At 41.8% G+C, this 21,074-nt stretch overlaps 1 protein-coding gene across 3 annotated transcripts in view; it reads left to right on the top strand.

Annotated features, from left to right (window-relative positions):
* Nucleotides 1-1,851: 1,851 nt before the first annotated feature.
* The window catches only part of htr4 (5-hydroxytryptamine receptor 4), a 170,223-nt gene continuing 151,000 nt past the window's right edge, over nt 1,852-21,074 (top strand). Inside the window, exon 1 of one of the 3 annotated variants that reach the window (XM_085789261.1) lies at nt 1,852-2,314. The gene's annotated coding sequence lies outside the window, so the exon portion shown is untranslated. The remainder of the gene's footprint in view (nt 2,315-21,074) is intronic. The other 2 variants (XM_085789262.1, XM_085789263.1) reach the window with 2 other exon arrangements.

Raw genomic sequence — 21,074 nt, 5'->3', positions numbered from 1 at the left:
GGGCCAATTTGCCAAAATGTTGAACTATCCCCTTAAGGGTTAGGGGGCGTGTTTGTGTGGCGGTGCCGCAGAGACGAGAGCTGGGACACCGGGTCGGAGGCTCTGATCTTACAAGGTTGGTTTTCAGCCAAGAGACGTAAGGTGGAAGGCAGAGAGCCTCCATTCTCCCTGGAACAAGTTACAAGTCAGTGATTTGACCAGCACTAGGACTGTGGAGCTGGTTAATTAGTAGTAGTTCTTCTTTAACCCAAGAATCTTATTGCATTGCCCTCTAATGGTTGTTCCAGGCACTGCAACACACCAGAAATTCGGCCGCCAACTTCAGGAGGTCGTTTGTGAAGCTTTTGTTCTTAATGCAGCATGCAGCTTGTACAGAAATACATCCCTAGTATGATGTAAAGGTCATAGAGGAGCTGCAGATCCCAGCTGATGCAGGCGAGGGCGGGATATGTACTGCACCAGTTCCCTCAGATATGTTCTGGTTCTCTAATAGCAGCTATTTGGCTTCACACTGGTGAGACTGATCAGGGTGGATCGTGGGCTTACAGAGCTTAAGACTTGGACGGCAGAGTCCAGGGATCAGTGTCACTCCCTCTGGTGGTGTTCGGTTCGGTTCAGTCCAGTCTGGTTAAAGTCAGAAACAGGCAGATCGTGGTTTTGGCTGCATTGTTGATAAAGATACAATGTCAGAGTTGTTCTTATAGCCATGAAACCTGAAGCTGGTTTTTCTAACACGGAGATGCTGACAGGAAGAGACAGAGTGGATCACATGAGCAGCTCCAACACAAACTGGTTTAGACACCGTACTGGAATCAACATGCAAATAAAACTGGAGATATCTGTAGCACTTAAGATACAAAACAGATTCATGTATTTAGAAAGATACCGTAATAAACCTGTAGATGGACTAGAGGCAACAAAAGGCACGAGTCTGGGAGCTGAGGAGAATTAATGAAACAGATTTGCAAAGATAAAGGTGTATTGACAATATGCACAACACAAATACTTCAAGGTGAATTAATAAGTAATGAAAATAAACCAAAATAAAGGCCTTTGATGAAAAAATATTTAGAAATGTTCAATGTATTAAACTATAGTACATTTTCAGACTAGTCACAGTTCAGTTCACAGTGCAGCTGTAAAGCTTAGCTGAGATTAATCAAGTATCAAGCATCAGTATTAGCAAAACACACTCACTCAGGTAAATTCTCGTGCAGCACAATACTATTCCCAATACCTCATTCATTTATATGATAGAAGATATAATATTGCACAGTCCCAGGAAATAAGGGTTACTGATCACTTGAGTGAGGGGGAAACAGACTAAATGGTTAAAGAAAAGTTCAACCACACCATGCACAGAGGAAAGGATTCACAAAATCAGAAGTGTGAATCTGCTGGTCAAAGGTGATTACCCTGATGTTGTCCTCCTGGGTCAGGGAAGGAAGGACAAAGGGAGAGAAGGGAGGAAAGAAAGATGGAGGGAGGGAACAGATTAGGTCAAGGAAGGAAGCAGAAGGACAGACGAAGGGAAAGAGGGAAGGAAAGAAGGGAAAAAGGATTGTGGAAAGAAGGAAGGGAGAAAGGAAGGAAAGAAGGAAGGATGGAAGAAGGGAACACATTGGGTCAATTTGACCCAGAAGGACAACAGGAGGGTTTCAAGAACCAAAAATTTTGGAAGGAAAAGATAAAACCTGCGCAACGCCAGAAACACAGGGAAGTTAATTCTTCTTCCAATAAATGTAGATTACTCATGGGAGAGCGAGAGAGAGAGAGGGAGGGAGAGAGAGAGAGAGAGAGAGAGAGAGAGAGGGATGAGTCCGGGGTGAAGAGGAGGGACTAGACCAGAGCGGGTTAATGTCCGCTGTGAGTTCAGGCAGAGCGACGTCGTGCAGCATCTCGGAGCTCTCACTCCGCGCGGTGTCTCCAGATATCAGCGGGGACTCCTCTCCTCTCCTCGGACCTCTCTCTCTCTGTGTCCGCGGTCTTCCCCCCGGGGAGCGCGCGCACTCTCTCTCGCTCTCTCCGTTTTGCTGCGTTTTTTTGCGCACGGACACTTTCTCCACATTCCCAGTTTGGTCTCTCCGCTGCGCTGCGCTCATCAGCCTCCAGGCTCGGTCCAGTAGTCCACACGCTGCTTCTTCTTCCCCTCCTCTCCTCTCTTCTCTTCTCTTCTCTTTCTCTTTAATTTTTTAAAGGTTCAGAAATTAGTCTCGGCGCTGAAGTGAACTGACTGAAGAACAATGTGATTTGGGCTCATGGGGATTTAGTGCCGTGACATGCTTTCAGGACGCGGCGTCTCCTCAGAGAAATGGTGAGTTCAATCCTCTTTTTTATTATTCCAGCACATAATCAGCCTCTCTGCGCTTGTTTCCAGCTCCAGTGTGAGTGTGACCTCTGAGTGAGGTGACGCTCACGAGCCCCAGGAAGTGTGACCTTCCTCCTAAAATAGAGAAACAAAACTATTTTCTTTTTTTTTTCTCACATTCTTGTTCCGTCTGTGATCTGGACTAATGTGGTTCTCACATGAGTTTAAGGAGTTTACCACTATAGGAAACGTTATAATTAGATCTTTATATTCTACACATGTTTCTGTCAAGTGCATTAAATAGTGTTTGTGCATTTTTATGGCAGAACTTGTGTGTCCGGTGCTGGTCTCTTGCCCCGGAGCCGTTTGACCTCCACGTGTAAAAAATTCCCATTTCCCGCTTCATATCGATCCGTCTCGATGTGGATTAGGCCTGTACGTACACACAGTCACAGTTTTCCATATGGACTACATGCGAGGCGCGCGGGGCAGGGCTGCGCTGATCACCAATCTATCGATAAGGATAGGTGCATTGACTGTCAGCTGTCACATGTTGCAGCAGCAGCAGCAGCAGCAGCAGCAGCAGGAGGCTGTGGAGACCCGCGGCAGCTCTCTGAGTGCGCGCTCTGATGCAAAAGTAAGTGGTTATTGTGGGTTTTAGTGATGAGTTCTTTTCTTGTAATATGGTTTCTAGGTTAAAGGGTTACTTTAATTTGATTGGTTGTGCTTCTTGACTCGTGGTTGTTGATCTCTGCTGCTGTTTCCTGTGTGAACAGTTTCGTTTGTATTTGAATCTATGGAGTTTGACCCTAAACGGAGGTTTTTCCTGTGTTTTAATGAAGAGAAGTGACAGTGGATGGTTTTACAGTGGAGACTGTAGTAGGATTTAGTGAAATGTCTGGCTGTGACATTTTAGATATAGGTTCATCTATCTATTTTTTGTGTATGTCTTCCTGTCATTCTTTGTGTCTGGGCCCCTTTTAAAAGCTCTTGAGCTTCTCAGGGTGTTCCATGAATTTACAAACATTGTAATGATTTTTTATATACCTCTTCTATATGTGTGAATAGACGATTGAATTGAATTGAGATCTGACTGGATAAAATCTGGGTTTTATTAGTTTTCATATTCATCTGTATTAATCTGAGCTCCATCTGTAAAAGGCTGGGCACCATTCTCAGTGTTTGACTAATTGCCTGTCATGCAGCAGCTCTCCAGTGTAATTCATGAAGGCTTCACTTGGATTTGACTGTAGTTACTTAAGAGCTTCGGTGATTATTACTATGGTTATGTAATATTTATGGATCAGGCATGCAGTGAATCAACGTGCCCAGATCAAAGGTAGGCTACAGGTACAGTGTGTCTTTGCATGTGGACTGATAGGATGATCAGAGGATCACAGCTGGATCACTTACAGTTCACACTCTCTCTCTCTCTCTTACTCTCTCTGCACTCGCCCACAACCACTCAGACTCATGAGCCCTGCAGCGAAAGAGCGACTGGAGCGCAGCCACACGGCGCTGGCAAGTTTAGCATCAATGCAAATCTTTCATTGGGCTGCAAGTTGTGCATCACTGTGGTTTTTGAGGACTCATTCCTCTGTCTTGATGTTTAAAAATCCCCTTTAAATTGTTGGTTACTTTACACTGCATGTGCACATACATGGCTCGCACCCTTTATTTGCACTGGGACAATACACCTCCAGGGAGGAGCGCACACACACACACACACACACACACACACACACACACACACACACACACACACACACACACACACACAGGGGAAGATGAGATGATTTCTTTAAGAAGACACATGAGAAACATTTGATCAGCAAAATCTTTCCAAGAATATTTGTCTTATTTCTTGTCAAAATGTATCATTTCTAGTCAAAACTAATCTCTTTCCACTTAAAATAACTTGTTTTTAGATAATTTGTTTCAAACAAATTTTCACTTAAAGTCTGCCAGTGAAAGCAATTTTTTTGTGCTTGTAATAAGAAAGAAAAACTTGCTCTGCTATCAGATTTTTCTACTTATTTCAAGTGTGAATACGCTTCAAAGAAGTAAAAAGTGTCTAAAAATAAGCTAATTTTTATGTGACGAGTATAATTTGATTTGTTTTGACTAGAAATGACATTTTGACTAGAAATAAGGACAAATATTCTTGGTAAGATTTTGAGTTTTTGCAGTGCAGCAGCTCGGTGTTTCCCGTGAATCCAGTTGTGGATGTGAATCTGTCGTCTCACATTGTAACAAAGAGAAACTCTTCTCCAGATGTGCCTGTGATTGATCGACTCTCGTTGTTTTGCTCTCCTGCAGATGTGCTGTTGGGAATTTTGTGTGCACAGTTTCTGAGTGTGTGTGTACTGTATATGCCTCTGTGTGTCTCCTACTCAAATTAGTGATGAGCCTACCTTGAAACAGTGCATGGTTGTGCATATGCATATTTATGTGTGTGGACGGAGGCTGTTTGTTTGCACTGGGCTGTTCAGTCCATCATCTTCACTCTGAATGTTGCTTTTCTAAACTGAATATAGGGAACTGATCATCTGACTGAATGAAGTCGTCAGTTGTGAAGTCTAATGCTAAGAAAATTTTGTCTCTTTGTTTTTATTTCTCTGGCAGACACTCAGAAAAACAACCCTGTGCTGTGTTGACTCTTGGGGAGATCTTTTATTGATTTTGACAGTTTAAGTATTGAATTGGAAACTAACCCCCCCTCAGGGGAATGGACACTGAAGGGAGGATTCATCATATCAGGCCTGGGAATCCCTCTGAGGAAGTGAAGAGAGGAGGCTCTGAGCCTCTCTTCTGATTGGCTGACTATACTGTATATAAACAAAATAACAGAGTAGATTTCAGAATAAAACACTCAGGAGAAAACAAATCCTGCAAGTTGTTAGATCGTGGGTTCAGGTGGTGGTGGGCGGGGCTTTGGGTGACTACTTTGTTGTGACATCACAATGACAGGAAGTCCTGACGGCTGGTTTTAAGGCTCAGTTTCTGAATACAGGCTGTGTGCATTTCTCTGTGGACTGAGGCTTTGGTACTTTCACAGTATTAATATAGAACCTAGAGCTGCCTTATAATCACACTACACATGGGCATCTACCTTTTACTGTACTGTATGGAGCTTTAAAGGAGTCATCACCCTGAAATCGCATTTTTCCTTGTTCAAACATGTATACTGGTGTTTGACCTCAGTGGAAACTTGCCTGAAAACCTGGGGTTTGAAAGTGGCTGAGTTTTTTCGTTTGGGCTCTTTGTTTAAGCCAGAGTAGCTCATGAGGCTGCACACCGCAAAATTACGAGATTTTGATTCTGCTCCTACGGTGACGTCACCGTGGAGACTGCTTTCATAAACACACCTCTCTTCCACCACCCCGACGCCATTACTTATTGTTTTATTTCCCACATAGCGCTGTTATTTCGTCACTTTATTAAGTTTTAATAATTTTTCATGTGAGAAAGTGAGGGTTTAGATCCCCAATGTGTGGTTAGTTTATCCAAATGACGGCTGTTTAGAAGTTTGCTCCGCGTTGGGAGAAGTGAGGTGCAGCCAGCTGCAGCCAGCACCAGAGGAGCGGAGGAGGAGTGACTCCTCAACCCGCCTGCAGCGCTCGTTTACCTGGCCGAACGACGTCGCCATGCTGCCGGAGGAAACGATCGTTAATTTATTAAGTTTTAATATTTTTTCATGCGAGAAAGTAAGGGTTTAGATCCCCAATGTGCGGTTAGTTTATCCAAATGACGGCTTAGAGGTTTGTTTCGCGTTGGGAGAAGTGGAGCTCCAGCGAGGCAGAGGAACGGAGAGTGACTCGTCATCAACCCGCCTGCAGCTGCTCGTTAACCGGTCAAACTACGTTGCCATGCCCACGGAGGAAACGATCGTTAATTAACTTACCCACAGGTTTGTAGAGATGTACCGCCGATTGGTTAAATTCTTTTTAGGAGATAAATGTTGGTCTCATTAGTTGGGTTTCCATCCACCTTTTCTTATGCGCATTTTGTGAAAATGCGCATAAATACTTGAATGGAAACGCCAGAAATTCGAATAAAGGCAGTAAATGCGCATAAAAGTTTATACGCTTGGAGGGGGTGGATTTGTCAGCGTATCGATTAAAGGAAATGCGAGTTTTTGTGATGGAAACAGATTATGCGAATTGAGCCAGAGTTTGTGGGTGAAGTGCTGCTGGACTTCACCCAGCGACGTTCAAACAAATGGAGAACAACGCGGTGTCCCAGCTCTCCTCTCTGCACCCCGCGACACAAACGCGCTCCGTAACCCATAATCTTTTGTTTATGACGGTTAAGACTACACAAACACGCCGTAACATCGTTATGTAACGTTATCCACCGCTACATTTATTGATTTTTCACTGGCTTCGTATGTAAACAGATGCACATGGGCGAGAGGAGCGTAACCAAAACAGCGGAAAAGCGAGCGGACTTGGACAGTTCCCGACTGTCTTTCTGTGTAAATATCTCATGTTACAACATGAAAACCTGCTTCTTCAAGTGCGGCCTATATAATATGTACAGTATTTTCTTTTAAAATTTAGCTGGTGCGGCTTATACAAGTGCGTCTATAGTCCGGAAAGTGCGTAAATTGTCCATGATGTTGAGTGTCAGCTGACTGTCAGCGGTCAGCTGAGTGTCAACTGTTGGATACAGTCACGCTCTCTTATGACGTAATCTCACGGCGCACTCCTCCTAATCGCAAAACAATAATGAATGGAAACGGGCATAAATTCGCTTTGCTTTTTGCGCATTTTTACAAAATCCGCTTTTAAATTCGATACGACTTGGATGGAAACCCAACTATTGATGAAATCTAACAATTGTGGCAGTGGTATAAAAGTTTGTTTGAATGAAAAGTGAAGCTTCACACAAAGCAGCAGCAGCTTTGCCCCGGGGCTCTGTAGCCTACGTACAGAAATCACCACATTTGCATCAATAAATACATGTTTTACAATGAACCGATAAAATTTTGTTTTATTTTATTAAGTTATATAATATGGTTACGATACACGACAGAGAGCAGCATAGTATGCGGGTTCCAATACAGCCTGCATGTAGCACACTGGGCCAGCCACCATTCCGGCTCTGTCCTTCCTGCGTCCAATCAATGCGCGCCTCATTACATATTAATACAATGAACATCCGGACCAGTCAAAACCTCCCGCTTACTCTCACGAGAGAAAGTTGCCACATGAAAAAGTGTCAGAACAAGCTCTATGTTTGAATTTAAAAAAAAAAAAAAGTTTCCAATAAGTTTTAAGAACTGATTCAAAGCAATTTAAGGGGGATTGGATACATAAAAAACCAGGTGATGACTCCTTTAAGAAAAACATCTACAAAATCTTTAGCCAATTAACCACTCATATTTTTTACACTGAAAGTTGCATTAAGTGGTGGTTTCTGTCCACTAGAAGGCAGAGTGTAAATGATGACTAACTTGGCAACGAACGTCAACTTCTTAAATTCATAGCACATGTTTCCATGCAGGTGCTGCAGAATCTACAAGGTGAGCCTTGTGTTCGTTGGTGTTTTTGGGATCAGTTTAATGTCAGAGGTCGGACAAAGCTGTTGGACTTTAACGTGATGGATCAGCTCCAGAGAACTGTGAGATGAAATTGGTTGAAAGCTTCACAAAGCTGTACGGGGGAGGGGCTTGATTATGATTAATGTATGTCTTTCAAGAGCTTAAATCTGAGCATTGTCCCTCAGTGCTTTTTTTTTCTTTTATAGGGGATAATGCATGCTTATCTGAAGACAGAGTGATGTCACGTACAGTTTGTCCTCTTTAACCTCAGGCTGTGATCAATGAGTAAAGTAGAAGCTGCATTTCATGTGTCATTTAATGTGTTAGGACTGCACAGAGCGAGCAGTCAATACACGTCAAAGACAATGATTTTAGTATTGATGATTTTGGGAACACATGCGGGACATCATGTTGTTGTTGCTGTTGTTCTGCAGATTATATTTATAATTTTAGGGCGCAACATTCTCACAAAGTTTGAGTTTGAGAAGATACACTGGGCCTGTTTTGCAAAATATAAATTCCTGTGGAGTCTTCTGCGATATGTTTCATGTCTATATACAGATTTTCTGCATTAATGACTTTTTTCTTTTTTTTAGTCTGAGGTTTTTTCTGTGCCCGTGGAGGCAGCAGTGTGATGTCTGTATCCCGCTGTGATGTAAGCAGCTGTGTCTTGTTTTGGGCTCGACTCACACGCACACTGATGACAATCTCTCCTCAGCTTCATGCATTAGTTTCACTTGTCTGCACCATGACTGTCCTTAATTTGTCATGCATGATTGTTGGAGGAATTCAGGGGGGAGCTGAAGGACCGATTGTATAAAAAAAACAAAAAAAACACTGACTGTGCAGATTTGGAGCCATCACACTCAATTGTGTCAATGTCCATTCATTACACTTCATTATTCCGATGTTGTGATGATTATTTCTTCCTGGGAAGGCGTCATTTCTGTCCCTGAGGATGTTTGAACATCAGTGCAGTGTTTGACCGACTGCTGCTGGTTTAATTTCTGTACATTGACTTCTTGTTCTTTTTTCTCTGGCGCAGGAAGTTGACTTTCACAATAATAATCCCTCCTAAATGTTGCTGTAGGATCAGGTCAGGTCAGATTTAGGCAGCACGGTGTCCTCAAAAGATTTTGTCAATGCAGAATGAGTGTTATTGGATCTGACGCAAAGTCCTCGATGTGGTGTGTGTGTTACAGTGTTAACAGTGTCTGTTAAAGGGATAGTTCAACATTTTGGAAAATTGGCCCATTGCCATAATCACTATAGTCATAGCAGTAGGTTCGTTACCTTTAATTGTCGTTGTAAGGTATTTTTAGAATGGTGGAGCAGAGCCGCGAGCCGCTCAGAGCTGTTTCCGAGGTAAATACAGAGACTGCTTGCTGAAAAACTGTCCCTGAAGGCAACACGCATCAGCGGTTTTGCATGAATTTACCTCTAAAACAACTCTGTCTCGTAACATTCTGTTATGTAAATCCCAATTCTTTGTATTGGAAGCCCAAGAACAAACCAGAGAAGTCTTTCGTACAAAAGTAGTAGAGTTTACTCAGGTCACAGATAAAGTACATCAGCGCTGGACTCAGAGTGACAGAGCTCTCGCAGGATCTCGGTCGGTCATCTTCTGGGGCTGGGCCTGCCCTGACAGAGGTTGGATCTTGCGCGATAGCAGATAATTGGCCAGTTACCCTTGACGTGGACAGGCCAACCACTGTCCACGCATGTTCTCAGAATGTGATAAGCAACATGATGTGTGTGTGTGTTGTTGATCAGGCGTGTATCTAATGCAACAAACCTTATCTCATAGCGTGGTGAATGTGCAGGTCACAACTTGTCCACCGGAGCGTTTTGGAGTTGTTGGATTGTGCATTTGATGAGTTTGATGAGGGAAACCAAGAAATCCCATTAGCCTCCGTAGCGTAGCTCTGAGCAGCTTACGGCTCTGCTCCGCCGTTCTCAAAATATCTTACATCGACAATTATCCCTGCTAAATGTTGCTGCAGGATCAGATTTTGGCGGCATGGTGTCCTCAGAAGATTTTGTCAATGCAGAATGAGTGTTATTGGATCTGATGCAAAGTCCTCTGTTGGGGGGTCTGTTGGTCTGTGTGTTACAGTGTTAACAGTGTCTGTTAAGTGTTTTATTACAAGTTCAATCAGGCACCAACACAACACATGTTCAGTCAGCTGAAATCCGGAAGAGACCGACGTGAAATCGCAGGGTTATCATGTGACTGTGAGCAAGCTCTCTCTCTCTCTGATCAAATAATGATATTATGCAACAATCCAGCGGTGTGGGTCAATAACTGCATCTGCTGCACACACTCTCACTCACAACCACAAAAGAGCATCTGTTGAGGATCAATAGTCATCTCGCTCACACCTGACAGTGAGGCAGCTCGGCTCTCACAGCTGCTGAGCTGCATAATTCATCATGGGATTAGAAACACAACTTTACTCAATTACAACATTTGCATTTACATGACGCAAAGAAGGCAGTCGCACTGAATTAAACACGGGTCGGGCTCCGTGTGTTGTAGTGTAGTGTTTCAGGCCTGGTCTCTGAATAGTTGCATCTTTTTTTTAGTAAACAGACAGAAACCTGATGCAGCTGTTGGAAACCCAACTTGTAGTAAAGCAGAAGTTCTTTAACCACTTTCGCTCTCGGCTATTTTTGACAATTTCCGCCTGAAATGAATTAAAATGCTGAGAAATGGATTACATTTTTTTTCCCAAACTCTTTTTATTGATTTTCCTTATTTTGAACATAAAATATATCAGACACTACAGACACCATATACATTTACACATACACGTTTACATAAAATGTCATTTAAGTTGTATTAATTTATGTATCTCAAAATGAAAAATAGACAGATGAAGGGGATTAATAAAAAAGAAAAGAAAGAACAAATATTTTACATATATATGTACCCAAACATGTATACACTATGGATTACATTTTTACATCTTTCTTATATTTTGCAAACTTTGTCTGCTTACTGTCACTGTCGCTGGAGGGACATACAGTATATACATGACAGGGATGAAAAACTGGTCTCATTTGAAAGAGGAGAATGTCCTCCTGTGTTTTGATGTTATAATATGTGGTATATAGTTATAGCTCCTTTTTATTGTTGCAGACGATCATGCTCGAAATGCCATAGTAGTGAATAATCCTCACAATGTTTTTAATTCTTGAAAATACACAAAACCTTTGTTGGGATATTCAATCACAGATGTCTAGACACAGAGTCAGAGAAAAGCAGAGTCAGAGAAAAGAAATCGTTGTTTCATCTTGTCTTTGTAAAGTTATCAGCTCGTGAATAGAGGAAAAACTCATGTCTATCGCTCAGGTGCAAGTGGTTATGAAAAATAAAAGCCTCTCACTCCCATTTCTCACCATCGACAGGTGAAATGAGCACAGAGGGAAATGTAAACGGTTACATTCAAACCATAATTGCTCGTTGAAAACGGCTGGTTGGAATAATGGTTCAGGAGCTCAGCACGATGTAGTACAACACAGGTTTTATTAAAGACATGACCCAGATTTGAGAGTAACAATTTATGGTTGATGATAAATCTGTTCCATGTAAATTGGCTGCTTGAAATATAGGCACACTCTCTTACACACACACATACACACTGACTAATTCAAACATGAGAATGCAAAGCTGGGGCAGAAGAGGTGATTTGCATTTTGTTCGGCGGCAGCAGAATGAGGCGGAAATCTCTCCGATCCCCTTCAGCCCCGTTGTGTTTGTGCTGGAGCCGCTGAAAAGAAAGTAATTACCTCCACTCCTCCACGATAGAGCTCCGCCGACGGAGCCGCTCCTGAACGCAGCTTCAGCCAAACACGCGCGCCGCCGCCGCCTGTGATGTCACGCCGTCCTTCAACAGGAGACGGGACGACGAGAGCCGCCGGGTGTCGGGAGGAATGAGATGAGAGCGTCTCCTGGGGATGATGAGGGGTTCAGGAAACAAATTGTGTTTCTGTGACTGGAGAAGACTCAATGTTTGATTACACTATCAGCCGCTGCATCTGTGTGTGTGTACACATCTCAGTGTGAGTGTGTGTTTTACACAGTGGATGAACCTGTAGACTCGGGTGACTTTCTACTGTAACCTTTGGCTCTGCACATGGAGCGTTTGAATGTTTGGTTGATCCGTGATTGTCGTTCCCGTCGACCCTGGTGACCTGGTTGTTAGAGATGGAGAGTCTCAGTCTGGGATCCTTTATGGCTGAATCAGGTTTTTGATACGTAGAGTTTGTATGAAGCCTCAATACTGGCGACTTCTCTGTCCTTGGTGTGTCTCAGGCCTTGTCTACACAACAAAGCTTTCCCAAAACAATCTTTTTCTTCTTTGTTCTCAAAGAATGCAAACGCTGTACTTCATATGTCAGGCCTGTAGTGGCGCTTTAAAGCTGATACACAGACACACCAAAGATGGAGAAGATGATGTGGAAAGTCAACTGAACACAAAAATATTAACTGGGAGCCGGGTCGCTCCAATGATAGATGCTAATTTAATGGATGCATTGTGGGTGCAGTATCTGACGGGGTGCACGCAGCGTTTCCAGAACAGTCAGTGTACCACAACAGTCTCCATGCGCCTTTTTTTTTTCGAGCATCAAGCGCAACATCAAGCGAATCATCCAAAAATGATCAAGCGGCGCGGTACAAGCATTTCTAGCGTTTTTTTTCACGTCTAATGCGTTTGGTGTGAACACCCCATGGGGGATCAGTCGTCCACCGTTGTTGCGTTACATTATGTCGAGCAGTGTGAGCATTGTAGAGAGGCGGAGCTATGACATAATTTCACAATGATCTGTTTTGGTTGTCTACACAAATACGCTAGGACAGATTTCTCCCAAAATTTCCCAAAAATTCCCCAAAACGCTGTTTCAATGCCTGATGAAACACCAAAAACGAAACCAAAAAATGTTCCCGGATACTCCTAAACCCATATTCATATTGACAGCCCTTTATCATCAATCATTCACCTGTCTCCTTTGGTAAATGATATTGGGAATCAAAGTAGTGTATTTTCTGCAGTGAAGATGAGACATTGGAAGTCCTCCTCCTCTTCTTTCTTAAGTCATTTAGTCAGTGTGTGTGATCCCTCTTGAAGGACTTTCTGCTCATTTCTCTCCTAAACGATCTTATTTATGTAAAAGCGACTGTATATCTGTGTCCAGGAGTTCACTCAGGCTGCTCTAAGTCTTTCATTGTGCATGTGTGCGCACAGGGGAATTACTGTACCGTCATGACCTATTAACTGAGGAAATGACAAAAGAACAAGAGGCAAAGAAAGAAAAGAGTGAAAGTGGATGACAAGTGGGCATTATAGAAAGACTAGAGAGAGAGAGAGAGAGGTCAGGGTTAGAGCACTAAGAGATGAGTACAAAAAGAGAAAAGGAGATAGGGAGGGAGGGAGGTGGAGGAGATGAAGCAGAGACACCGTGAGAGAAGGGTGGATGAGAGTGTGTTAATGTTGGTTGTCTCACCTCAGGCAGTCAAAAGCAGCGACAAAAACAAACCAGCAGTAGGTTGGAAAGTATCGGAGCTGTGGTTAGACTTTCTTTCTTTCTTTCTTTCTTTCTTTCTTTCTTTCTTTCTTTCTTTCTTTCTTTCTTTCTTTCTTTCTTTCTTTCTTTCTTTCTGTAAAATACAAAAGGCTGCACATTAAAGAAAAAAGTAAAGGCCTGAGGCATAAACACCCACTGGATTTTAGTTTAATGTGTAAAGCGTGAGATAAAAACAAAATTAATTTGTACTATTGCAACAAAGAATTTACTGGAAAACAAGTCACATTAATCAAATGCAACAGATTTGTTTGAATTGCTTCCAAGTTTCAAGTAACCACAATTTTACGATATTAAGCTATTGGGAAATGGTTTGACTCACAGTTTGCAGCTGGTTTCATCTGATCATGTCCATATTGACTGATAAAGATCTGATGTTCTGTGGGTTTTCACAGTTCATTTCTCACTTCACACCAGTAGAATTAAATGATTACTAATGTTTGTGTTTTTCATTATTTGAGGACACATCTGGCTTCTTGGAATAAAAAAGTCTCCTGGAACTGACCTGAGTTCAGAGTGAACTGCCTCGTCATGGCCTGTCAATAGCTGTTGTGGCTGTAAATAACACCTCATAGACAAATAACAGGCCGGTCTGAATGAACACAGACGTCAGAAAACAGCATTAATAATTAACTTTAAATCAGAGCAGACGCCTCATGCAGAGATTTGTGCGTTTAACTGATCCTACCTGATTTGATCTTCACCTTGTAATCGATGTTGACGATGACATCATCTTCACTGACACTGCACATATTCACAATGTCACAGTGAATCTGTTGATGACTGAGGAGGCTCGTTATGAATTACCTGGCGCTCACAGTGAAACCGTCTCACCTCCGCCCCCCCGGTGTCACAGACTGAGTCACTATAATATTAACATGATTACTGAGGGGTGTGTGTGTGTGTGTTTGTGTCATTAACACACAGACTGTCTGATTGGACGGTTGACACATTCACCTGAAGAGTCAAAGATCAGATCAATATGAAATCTGGTTGTTGGCCGGAGGGTCTTCGACCAATCAGAGGGTCAGAGGACCGGGGCCCCCTGTCCACATGAGGAAGTGTCCTCGGGTGTGTGTGTGTGTTTGTAGTTCTGTGGGTTTTATGGAACAGTTGTTGATTGTATTTACTGTATAATGTTAATGTGCATCAAATCTGTGTGTGTGTGTGAGAGAGATAATGACCCCAGCAGGGCTGAACTCTGCAGTAACTGTCGGATGCAGATTAATTAGATGTTGCTGCCTAAATTTTCTTACTCTCCTCTGGCACTAAATGAGCCCATTATGGTGAAGATGATGTTTTTATTTATTTTTTTCATTTTTTCTAAAAGCTGTTTACATCAATTTCAAACTCTACATCCAGATTTTAATTCAGAATCACAAACGTGAAAGACAACATATAATCTGCTCTCAGTCGATGTTCTAGTTCTAGTTTTACTTTCAACAGAGATGAAAGGGTTACTCCTCTAAAACTATGACAGTAGTTACTCAGTCTGATGAGTGAACTGATCTAAAACCAGAACAGAAGACCTGATCACAGTTTGATTTATACTTGGTGGGAGTTGGGACTTAAAAATCAGGTCCAACGTGAAGGCTTCAGACCAGAAACACTTAATGAAAACATTAAACGAGAGGAATATAAATCATCTGGAAAAGACTTTCAGACACAGTTTCATAGTTTTACTGGTGCAGCTTTATGTGAACTGTAATTTTACTCTCAGGTCTGAAATAAGGAACTGTGGAGGATTTAAGCAGCCTTGCTGATATGCATATAGTTATTGATCGGTGCAGGAACAGGACTGTGTGTGTGCAGGTGTCATGGTTACATCAGGTCACTGCTGACCAGAGCTGCAGTCCATCAATACCTCTTGACTGCTGTAGAGTCTTTTAACCGGCAGACCATCTTTTTCTGTGACCAACATTTTAATATGTTTTATATTTTGTGATACATCCAACCATCAAATCATAGACAGGTAGTGGATATCGACCGAACAAAAACACATTGAGATTCAACAAAACTGAAAAAACATGAAAATTTGAAGGATCCAGTAAGGTTGTCCACTGAACCACTGTCACATATGGAATCATGGTTCTTAGAGGAAGGGTTGGATAATTTATTCTGGAGCATTTTTTACTAAATTGTTTGAAATCCTCTTCACACTCTGATTGCCAATTACCAATTAATTAAATGCTTTTCCACAAAAATGAAAAAAAGTCAGTAACCTATTGATAGATATCACGTGACGTCATAGACGCACGTCACCGCTCTCAAACTCTAGCCGCCGCCATATTGGGTACCGGGTTCGCGTCGAGAGGGTTGACTCTGTGCTGCAGTCTATGGTGCTGCTGCTTGTTGCCGGAAATGCCGTGTATATGTTGTGCAGTTGGGTGCAACAAAAAGAAAGGGGACCCAGGCATTTCTTTCTATCGGTTACCCAGAGAAGAAAAACGCCGTCAGAGATGGGTTTCAGCGATCAGGAGGGCTAATTGGACGCCGTCTGAAAGTAACCGTTTGTGCAGTGAACATTTTGTATCAGGTGAGTTTCTGTTAGGTGAACCGTTAGCTATTGCTAACTGAGCTAACTTAGGTTTGATGTACATTTTTTAAAGAAAATGAAACGATTAGAGTGAATCCGATTTGACACTTTGTCTAACAAATGCATCGATTAGCATTTATTAATAAGATCTTTCTACAGAGATAACGTTAGTTGTTGTTAACTGTTAGCTCATTTGTCAACAGTAACAACAGTTATCTCACAGCTAACAAGCTTAGCTGCCAAAGACTCCCTGCTGTCTGAACAATGTATGTCAGTCTGTAAAACAGCAGAGGATATTTTAATCTGTTTAGCCTAATTGTTTGTTCTTTGTTGCTACTGCAGTACACATGCAGCATTTATGTTTTTTCAGTATCTGTAAACTTCAGGTGGTAACTCCCTAACGTTAGATCCTAGTTAGGGATGCACATTTTGATTTTTTTTTTTTTTGAACGATAACCAACGCTCGTTAACCGATTATTAACCGTTAACTGATAAGATTACAACACCCGCGACGCCCGTGTGTATTTAAACAAACACAGGTGCGCTGAGACAGCTGATGGGCGTCACATCAACCGTGCTCTGTCTCAGCTGATCGCAGCGCCAACAGGTGATGCACATTGTCACCTGATCTTCCTTCATGGGGGCTGCTGCACATACTGTCAGTCCTCCTGTGTAACTTTTTGTTGTGAAATATGACTAAAGGCACGTGGAAGCCTGCACGTGTAGACAGGACCCCAGGAGTTGACAACATAAGGAGCTAATAAAAAAATTAAAAAACTGATAGCATTAATCGGTCAAAGTTCTTGTTATCTGTCAACGGTTAAACGGTTAATCATGTGCATCCCTAATCCTATAAGATGTTTTATTCATCTGGTTACTTGGTTGTAGCTGCACTAGAAGCATTAAGTTATATTAACTGAAACCTTTGTCTCTTCAGGTGCAAAAAGCCAGAACCCACTATGCCCGGACTATGTCCCAACAATATTTGCCCATCTAAATTCTCCCAACAAGCGAAAGAGGATTTATCAAATGACAAGGTTTGAACAGACACAGGCCCTAAAAAGAAAAAGAGCATTGAGCAGTACTGACAGAGCAGAGACTGGAGAAGCAGGAGAGGAAGGACAGGAGGTGGATGAAGATGACCAACAGGACAGAGGAGTGGACAGACAGGAGGTGGATGAAGATGACCAACAGGACAGAGGAGTGGACAGACAGGAGGTGGATGAAGATGACCAACAGGACAGAGGAGTGGACAGACAGGAGGTGGATGAAGATGACCAACAGGACAGAGGAGAGGACAGACAGGAGGTGGATGAAGATGACCAACAGGACAGAGGAGAGGACAGACAGGAGGTGGATGAAGATGACCAACAGGACAGAGGAGAGGACAGACAGGAGGTGGATGAAGATGACCAACAGGACAGAGGAGAGGACAGACAGGAGGTGGATGAAGATGACCAACAGGACAGAGGAGAGGACAGACAGGAGGTGGATGAAGATGACCAACAGGACAGAGGAGAGGACAGACAGGAGGTGGATGAAGATGACCAACAGGACAGAGGAGATGCACAGGTGTTTGACATAGAGGAGGCTGGATTGGAGACGGAAGGCTGTACCAATGCTTCTTGTCAAGTCACAATTAAAAGACTGAATGAGGAATGCATTAGATTAAACACTGAAATATGTAAGCTCAGAGGTCAAGTAGATTCGTTATCTTTCAATCTAGAAAGTTTACAAGGCAAAGATGGGAAAGTGCAGGAGTTAACTGGCCTGCCTTCTTATGCTAAACTGATTGTTGTGTTCTCTTTTATATCATCATTCCTAAAAGTTAGATCATGTTTATCACCTTTTCAGCAGTTGTTACTGACATTAATGCGCTTGAGAATGAACTTACCACTTTTCTTTCTAGCTCATTTGTTTCATGCATCAACAACAACTGCTGGTCGGGTTTTCAACACCACACTGAATGTAATGTATTTTAGGCTGTGTAATATCATAAGGTGGCCATGCAGAGATCAGATTTTGTTTAGTCTCCCAATGTGTTACAGGAAGAACTTTAGAAATTGCACCAGCATCATTGATTGTTTTGAAATATTTATTGAAAGGCCCAAAGAGATGAGAGCACGGGCACAAACGTATTCACAATATAAACATCATAATACAGTTAAATATCTAATTTCCATAACTCCACAAGGGGTAATTAGCTTTGTGTCAAAAGGTTGGGGCGGGAGGACTAGTGATAAGCATGTGACAGAGCATTGTGGCTTTCTGGACCTGTTGTCCCCTGGAGATCTTGTTCTTGCTGACAGAGGGTTTAATGTGGCGGATTCTTTGGGATTAGTCAGTGCACGCCTAAAGATACCTGCTTTTACAAGGGGAAAAAAACAGCTTCACCCGCAAGAAATTGAAACATCACGGGGATTGGCAGCAGTGCGCATCCATGTGGAGAGAATTATAGGACTTGTAAGAAATAAGTACACAATTTTGCAAGGAACGATACCCATATCCCTTTGTTATACTGCCCCAGATGGACTCACGCCATTAGACAAAATGGTGAAAGTGTGCTGTGCCCTCTGTAATCTTTGCCCTCCTGTGGTTCCACCAGAGTGACTGTAAATGTTGTTATGATATTGTGCCTATTTTAGTAAAGTAAACATGTATTTTCTGTTTTTCTATTGATTGTTTGGTGGATTTTAAATCTATCAGGCATTTGTGAATGAAATGGTTACTGTGTTCAACCGCATCTTGTTTTCTCTTTCTCTGCATAGTTTTTACGGTGCTGCACCGAATTAACCATCCCAAATCTGTAAATGTTGTTATGATATTGTGCCTATTTTAGTAAAGTAAACATGTATTTTCTGTTTTTCTATTGATTGTTTGGTGGATTTTAAATCTATCAGGCATTTGTGAATGAAATGGTTACTGTGTTCAACCGCATCTTGTTTTCTCTTTCTCTGCATAGTTTTTACGGTGCTGCACCGAATTAACCATCCCAAATCTGTAAATGTTGTTATGATATTGTGCCTATTTTAGTAAAGTAAACATGTATTTTCTGTTTTTCTATTGATTGTTTGGTGGATTTTAAATCTATCAGGCATTTGTGAATGAAATGGTTACTGTGTTCAACCGCATCTTGTTTTCTCTTTCTCTGCATAGTTTTTACGGTGCTGCACCAAAGACAATAAAACTTAAGCACCCGTACGAAACTCTCTGCCTCATTCTTTGAAACCAAGGGTCCGCTACACAATGTACTCATTTAATTATTTACAATATTGAATTGTTTACAAGTTTTACCTAGAAACATGTAACCAATTTGTCAAATGTGATTTAGTGACACGCAGGCACACACACAATCTAACACACCAAGATAAAATCACAATTCAGATTTCATTAAGTAGTTACAGTATTGATTTATTTATTTCACACACAGCTGGAAGAATCCTACAAACTATTACATTAGGTATTACTAGGTTTTGTACAGTGTATGTTGCATAACAGCTCAGTGCTTAGGCCACTGTGCGTGGTACTGTGTAGTACTTTCCTAGTAGTTCTGGCAGAAGTCTACTTTTGATAAATTGTACTACTCTCCTGTATGTCACACTGAATAACATGTCATCAAACTGGATGCGTTCTATAAAGATCCCAGTGGGACACCACACAACAAAATCACAATATTCTACACCAGCGATGCGCATTTGCGCCTGAACTTGTGACATGTATTTGTGATTCCTCTTTAGTGTCATCACATTGTCCTTCGCCATTATACAGAAGTTTGTGTCAGTGTTACAACTGTTGGGAATAGAGCCATCTTTGAGAGTAAAGGGACACTTTATCTCAAGCACACCTCTTCCATGGCATGCACAGGAAACAATTCCATCTGGCGATGCACCAATCCATGGCAAAGATGTGTTGATGATGAGGCCTGTTGTTGTCACTTGAAAATCTGTGTGATGATCTTGCATTGCTGTGATGTAATGCGTCCTTGCTGTTGGCTCATTCTGATTTCCCCATCTAGAAAAATAAGGTAAAGCATTATTTAGACAGACTCCTACTTACAACAGCAGCAACCTACAGTACTGCACATCCAAAACCTGTGCATTATGTCAATTCGTTTTGAATTATGTGCAATATTTTACAGGGCAGACCACGGAAATTAGGATGATTGATTATTAATTTTGTTTATGAGTCACATAATGCAGACACATTCTTAAAATGAAAAAAGTATTTCTCACTGCTTCCATTGTGCATTAGCACTTATGCATACATTATCTAATCATGTAGGCTAATGTCCTGTCTTTTTTGACAGAGCGGAAATATAATTGTGGAATCTTTAGGATTAGGATTGGGATCATATTTCGAGTTTGCATCAGTCCTTGAAGGGAAATAATAAGAGCTTTGTTACTCTGCAATATGGCTTACAATTGAGATGAAAACCAACCCTAGTTGACATCCTTAGTTATGTAGTCTTTCCATATGCATTTCTATCTTTACCTCACAGCCTCAGTGGAAAACTGACAGGATCGAGGGTAACAAATCCTTTTAATCAAGGATATGGCACTGTCCGTCCTTCCTGCCTCATGGAAGACTGACGCTGTGACTCTGCCTGCTCTTTGCTCAAACCACACCTTGCTGGCTGTCTGTTTTCTAGTCGCCTCTTCCACTGATAAGGACTACAAGATGTTTTGAACATTGATGGTTATTTCAATAATATGCAGTTTTTAAGTTTATGCATCTGTTGACAGACGTTAAGCAAAGTACAAATATTGGTATACTTAATACTTAGCCTACATGCATTTAGCAGATACTTTTTAAAAGTGTTTACAAGAAAAATAAAGGAAAAGAGTAATATTAAAGCCACATTGCATAAGTAATCTGAGTGAGAACACCACTAGTCTGCAATGGAAGACTGCCAGAGGATGAAAATGCAGAAGTGCATTAAAAAGTTAGGAAAATATTAGACGACCAATTTGTCTGTACATACGTCTTGCTCCGTTAGCTGAAGATCATCAAAGACCCTTTCACTCTCTACTAGAAGTGATGATAAATCGGCACCTAATCTTGCATTCGAGAAGAGACTTGTCAGAGGCTGTGGCAAGTTC

This window comes from Trachurus japonicus, chromosome 10 (genome assembly GCF_045865225.1).
Source record: "Trachurus japonicus isolate A0001 chromosome 10, Traja_1.0".
Lineage (NCBI taxonomy): Eukaryota > Metazoa > Chordata > Actinopteri > Carangiformes > Carangidae > Trachurus > Trachurus japonicus.
The sequence above is the reverse complement of the archived record's forward strand: the minus strand, read 5'-3'. Positions and strand labels throughout refer to the sequence as shown.